This window comes from Ovis canadensis, chromosome 24 (assembly GCF_042477335.2).
Source record: "Ovis canadensis isolate MfBH-ARS-UI-01 breed Bighorn chromosome 24, ARS-UI_OviCan_v2, whole genome shotgun sequence".
In the NCBI taxonomy this organism is placed as follows: domain Eukaryota; kingdom Metazoa; phylum Chordata; class Mammalia; order Artiodactyla; family Bovidae; genus Ovis; species Ovis canadensis.
Window position 1 is genome coordinate 30,593,184 of NC_091268.1, and position 6,000 is coordinate 30,599,183.

Consider the following 6,000-nt stretch of genomic DNA (forward strand, 5'->3'; position numbering starts at 1 on the left):
CTTTTAACAACGTACAGTGAAGTGGGAAAGGCCTTTCCAACCATCTATCTATTCAACAAACATCTTTAAGTGGCAGGCACTGCTCTAGGTGCAAGGATCCATGTTTCTGTCTTCAGATGACTTTCCATGAATATAAATGAAGAAATAAGGTGTAAAAGTAAGGCAGCAAGAGGGGCTTCCCTGGTGGCCCAGTGGTAAAAATTCTGCCTGCCAATGCAGGAGATACAGGTTTAACCCCTGATCTGGGAAGATTCCACATGTCACAGAGCAACTAAGCGCGTGTGCCACAACTACTGAGTCTGTGCTCTCAGAGCCCTGGAGCCCCAAACTATTGAGCCCACGAGCTGCAGCTACTGAAACCCACACACTTTAGAGACCGTGCTCTGCAGCAAGAGAAGCCACCACAGTGAGAAGCCTGAGCATTGGAGCAAAGAGGAGCCCCCAATCGCCGCAACGAGAGAAAAGCCCAATTGCAGCGATAAAGAACCAATGCAACCAAAAAAAAAAAAAAAAAAAAAAAAACCGCTGGTGGTATTAGTAAAATTCAGCCATTCTGTTCTCTGCTTCCCTAGAATAGGACAGGGCATTCTGGCCATCTGTGGATGCGCAGTCAGTCATAATGCCTGTGCCAGTTTGTCACACCTGCGTGTGAGGTTTCTACCAGCGTCTGATGGGTAGAGGCCACCGGTAAAGGTCCTACTATGCGTACAACAGCCCCCACAGCAAAGAGCTATCTGGCTGAGATGCCAATAGTGTGGAATCTGAGAAGCCCTGCTGTGGAGGGAGTTGGCAACGTGCACGCCCGTGTCCACGCTTACTCACGCATGCATCCTTTAAACCGATATTTGTTGAGACGACACTATGTGTCCAACACTCTGCTGCATGTCAGAAAGGCAGCAGTGGCCAAGAGATGATCCTTATTCTCATGGAGAGTCCTTGTAAGCTGAGGAGGAAAAGCAACTCCACAAATAATTGCTTAACAATTATGGTGCAGGACACGAAACAGTACATGGTCCAGTGTGGGAGCTGGGAAGACTGCTCTATGGATGCGGCCTCTGAGCTGATGCTGGGAGGATCTGGCGGTATTTAACCTATGACCTCAGTATTCTAATCATTGTGTGTTGGGCCACTGGGTTCAGCAGTTCCTTGGCATATGACTATTTGTGAAATCAGAGACAGATGGAACAGCATGGCAGATAGGAACACGGATTCTGAAGCCAAACTGCCTTGGTTTATAACCACCTTGGGTGACTTCTCTGCCTCAGTTTTCTCATTTGTAAAATGGGGATGAAAATAACACCTACCTTGTTGGTTCCTGGCGAAGGTCAAATGAGTGAAAAAAATTATTGAATAATGGGAAACACTCATACAGTAAACTCTACATAAGTACCGGTGATTATTAGAGTAAATATTGTTATTTGCAAGGATCAGGTCTTCTGCACTGAAATCTGTCCCACGTCTCTGGGAAATGGTGAGAAAGCACATGCCTCAAATGGGCTAACCACTCAAGTACTTACCTGCTCATATTTTCTATGTAATCTCATCATTTTAAAGTGAATTTGACCATCTTACTTTAACAGCAACAGCGCCTGAGGCTGGGGATGGGACCTACATTCTTCTTAGAAAAGTGAAAAGTTACTGTTTGACCTGCAGGGGGCAGAATGTCAAAGATGCAAAATCCAATTGCTCTCCACTGGTAGTATTTTTGACTCACTTTCATAATCTTGATTCTTTAAATCCCAAAGAATCCCAAATTCTTTGCATAAACACACCCAAATTTTCCCTTCTATGAAGCCTGTACTCCATAAAAAGGAGTGACATATTATTTTTATAGCAGGTACTAAAATACTCTTTTGGGGATCCTGTCTTTTTTTGAAAAACATTTTGATAAGCTTTAACTGTAGAAGGACAATTTAAAAAAGAGAGATAGATGACCAGGCTTGTACCCCAGACATTTTGAGTTGGGAAAAGTGAGAGAGAGAGGCAATGGGAAACGTCACAGAAGAAATCCTGAAAAGAGTCCAGGAATGGTTAATTAAAAAAAAAAAAATCAGAAATAGGTGTAACTGAAGGATTTTTTAGTTCACATGTGCCTGAAAGTCAATTTTCAAGTTGTGTGCTGAGTAGAAATCATCCATCACCTTAAACTTTCTTTTTAGATGGCTACACACCATATTAAAAAGCAAAGACATTACTTTGCCAACAAAGGTCCATACAGTCAAAGCTATGGTTTTCCCAGTAGTCATGTACAGATGTGAGAGTTAGACCATAAAGAATGCTGAGTGCCAAAGAATTGATGCTTTTGATCTGTGGTGTTGGAGAAGTCTCTTGAGAGTCCTTGGACTGCAAGGAGATCCAACCAGTCCATCCTAAAGGAGATGAGTCCTGAATATTCATTGGAAGGACTGATGTTGAAGCTGAAACTCCAATACTTTGGCCACCTGATGCGAAGAGCTGACTCATTGGAAAAGACTCTGATGCTGGGAAAGATTGAAGGCAGGGGAAGAAGGGAATGACAGAGGATGAGATGGTTGGATGGCATCACCAACTCAATGGCATCACCAAACATGGGTTTGGGTGGACTCCGGGAGTTGGTGATGGATAGGGAGGCCTAATGTGCTGCGGTTTATGGAGTTGCAAAGAGTCAGACATGACCTGAGCGAATGAACTGAACTGAACTGAACTAAACACACCATATAAACATCTTTTGTGAATTCTGGGTGCAGAAAGTTAAGGAAAAGTTTCTGGTGTCCATATCTGCAGAGTTATCCTCAGAGTGAGACTGTGGTGAGATTAATAGGTAACTAGAGTTAGCTTCCCTGGTGGCTCAGATGGTAAGGAATCTGCCTGCACTGAGGGGGACCCAGGTTTGATCCCTGGGTCGGGACGATCTCTTCAAAGAGGGAATGGCTACCCACTCCAGTATTCTTGCCTGGGGAATCCCATGAACAGAGGAGCCTGGCGGGCCACAGTCCATGGGGTCACAAACAGTCAGACACAACTGAGCAGTTAACACTGTCACTCACTTTCAAAGATAACCTTAAGAATATATGACCCTGGAATCTAAAGAAATCTTGGAGCAGAGATTAAATTTTCCAGCTGAATGTGGGATGGGGGTGGGGGTTTGTCTCAATAGTAAGAAAACAAGGAAGGATGTTCTCAGATGAATTGTGAGTCACACGCCCCTTTCTTTTGTAACGTTTCACACTGCAATACATGGATCACAGGAGGAAATAGTTTATGGACCATTCTTATGATTCTTTGGGGCAGTCAGACATAAAAGACAATAAAAGAGGACATTAGGTGCTCAAAACAAAGTAAGTGAAAGCATAAAAATCTCAACCTACAAACTTAGAGCCTAACTAACTAAAAAAAAAAAAAAATCTTGCTAACTGAAACAAAGAAATCAATAAAAAGGCAAGAATGCACTGGTTGTACTGATTTAAGCTTCACTTTCCTTTCTATATAAATAAGGTATTATTTATTTATCTTTAGCATTATTTTTTGAATATTTATATATTTATATGGCTGCTCAAGGTCTTAGTGGCAGCATGCAGGATCTTTGGTTGCAGCAGCACGTGGGACCTAGTTCCCTGACCAGGGATGGAACCCGGGCCCCCTGCACTGGGAGCTCAGACTGTTAGTCACTGGACTGCCAGGGAAGTTCCTAAAAAGATATATTTAAATTTTTATAAGAACTTAGTCTTCTCTGAGAATGTCTTGTTTTGCCTGGGCTCATCACCCTGTAGTTGACATCTTTCTGAGATGAGAAGAGATAGAAACAAGAAAAAGCTGCAGGTACCCCTTGTTGCCTTGAGCATCATTTTACCGCACTTCCCAGATGGTTTGTTTATTTGTTTTGTGAATTGAAGGTTTGTGGCAATCCTGCATTGAACAAGTCTATTGTCACCATTTGCTCAACAGCATTTGCTCACTTCACATCTCTGTGTCACAGGTTGGTAATTCTCAAAGTAGTTTAAGCTTTTTTGTTATTATTATCTTTGTTATAGTGACCTGTGATCTATGTTATTATGACTCACTGAAGGCTCAGGTGATGGTTAGTACTTTTTAGCATTAAAGCATTTTTTAATTAAGGCATGTACATGGGATTTTTTTTTGGAGAAGGAAATGGCAACCCACTCCAGTGTTCTTGCCTGGAGAATCCCAGGGATGGGGGAGCCTGGTGGGCTGCCGTCTATGGGGTCGCACAGAGTCAGATACGACTGAAGAGACTTAGCAGCAGCAGCAGCAGCATGGGACCTTTTTAGACCTAATGTTTTCCCACACTTAACAGACTACAGTACAGTGGGAACATAGCTTTTGTATGTGCCGGGAAACCAAAAAATCCATGTGACTCAATTTAATGCAATATTCACTTTATTACATTTATCTGGAGCCACATCCACCGTATCTCCGAGGTATGCCTGAACCCCAATTTAAAAATGAGGTGCTTTCGAGTGTTCAACATGATTCAATTCAACCAGAAAATTCTGGAATCAGCAAAACTGTATAGAAAGAGCGTGGACGATTCATTCTGGCAGCGCTGCATTGGACTTCTGGTTTTGGGTGGCCGCAGGCAAGCTGTTAAGCCTCTGGCTCCTGGAGACTTGGTGTCTCCCACTGTCTCGTGGGTGGAATGGTGCCCACCTTACAGGCTACTGGAAACATCAGATGAGGCCAAGAGGGGCGCATGTATCCGTCTCCAGGTGATTCTCATTATTCGCAGGAGTCAGGCGCCATAACGTTGTAAGAAAACCAATTCAGTGAACACTGAACCGTCGCTGTTAGGGGAAACACAGACTAGGGTCCTGTGAGACTCTGGTCAGGGCATTTTCATCAAACCATCAATGTATCACTTTGCTTTCTGTGTCTGTGTGTGTGTGTGTGTGTGTGTGTGTGTGTGTTTAAAAACACTTGAATATTCAGGGCGATCCTATAATGTTGCTCTCAGGGCCGCAACACTGTGACCCAGCGTGTCATCCAGCCATTCTCTCCGTAAGGCGCATCCATGCCTTCTTGCTCACCAGACAGCATCCCAGCTCAACACGTGGGGATCACTGTAAACAGTAAAATCCCCAATAAAAAGTGCAAAACTGCAAGAGCAGTGGTGCTAAACAGGCTTCAAAAAGAGCACTTGTTTACAGTATAAGAATTGAAATGACAAAACCTGGCTGTTTCATCAAAGCTGCATACATCAGCTGGAATCTGCACACGAGTGGCTGGAATTTTTTGCAACTCTGTGCGTGGCTGTGAAGGATCACTAAAGTATTGCAAGTTTTGATTTGGGGATGACGGGTACATTGTCTTGGGCAGCAAGATCAAACCAGTCAATCTTGAAGGAAATCAACCCTGAATATTCATTGGAAGGACTGATGTGAAGCTCCAGTCCTTTGGCCACCGGACGTGAAGAGACGGCTCATTGGAAAAGACCCTGATGCTGGGAAAATTGAGGGCAAGAGGAGAAGGGGGGCGACAGAGGATGAGACGGTTGGATGGCATCACTGACTCAATGGACATGTGTTTGAGCAAACTCCAGGAAATGGTGAAGGACAGGGAAGCCTGATGCGCTGCAGGTCATGTGGCTGCCAAGAGTCAAACACGACTTAGCCAGTGAACAACAAGTAAGTTGTAACGAGTAGGCAAATTTGCAGATACACAATATGGAAATAATGAGATTGTGTTGAAATAGGTAGACCTGTGTGTGTGTACTTAGAACTGAATAAATGCTTAGTTTCCCTCTTTCTCTTTTCTCAATAATGTGCTAGGCATGACTGGGGAACCAAGGAAATTTGAGACAGGCATGTACAATCCCAGGTTGTCAACAGCGGGGAAAAAAAAAAAAGCAAACAAACACAAACAGCAGCTGAAAATTAATTAAGATGAGAATTATAAGCAGCCCCTCACAGCCTGAGGGGTGCCACAGGAAGTGGGTGATTAACGGCCACCTGCCTGATTCAGGCAGTAAGGTCTACAGCTAGAATGCAGGCAGGTCTTAGCATA